At 32.1% G+C, this 265-nt stretch overlaps 1 pseudogene; it reads left to right on the top strand.

Moving 5' to 3' along the window:
- Positions 1-265, top strand: part of LOC116669467 (myosin heavy chain, fast skeletal muscle-like) — a 22555-nt pseudogene that overhangs the window by 21304 nt on the left and 986 nt on the right.

The following is a 265-nucleotide window of genomic DNA, read 5'->3' on the forward strand; positions in this document are numbered from 1 at the left end:
TTTTACTCTGCTGCTTCTTTTCCCTGTAAGAAACACAAATGATTTGTGTGAATAAGTGTTGGGGAAAATAATTTTAATCTGTTAATGTTATAGTATTTAAACCTAATGCTTTATAAGGTGTATATAATACTAAAAAGAATCTGCTCTAACATATTGATATACAGTAAATATACACATCAACGAATAATTGCTTAGTTTGTTACTTTTCACTAAACCGGCGTATTTATTTACCTTGCCAGAGTCCCGGCTCTTTGCCCTCAGCTTG

This window comes from Etheostoma spectabile, chromosome 19, assembly GCF_008692095.1.
Source record: "Etheostoma spectabile isolate EspeVRDwgs_2016 chromosome 19, UIUC_Espe_1.0, whole genome shotgun sequence".
Classification (NCBI taxonomy): domain Eukaryota; kingdom Metazoa; phylum Chordata; class Actinopteri; order Perciformes; family Percidae; genus Etheostoma; species Etheostoma spectabile.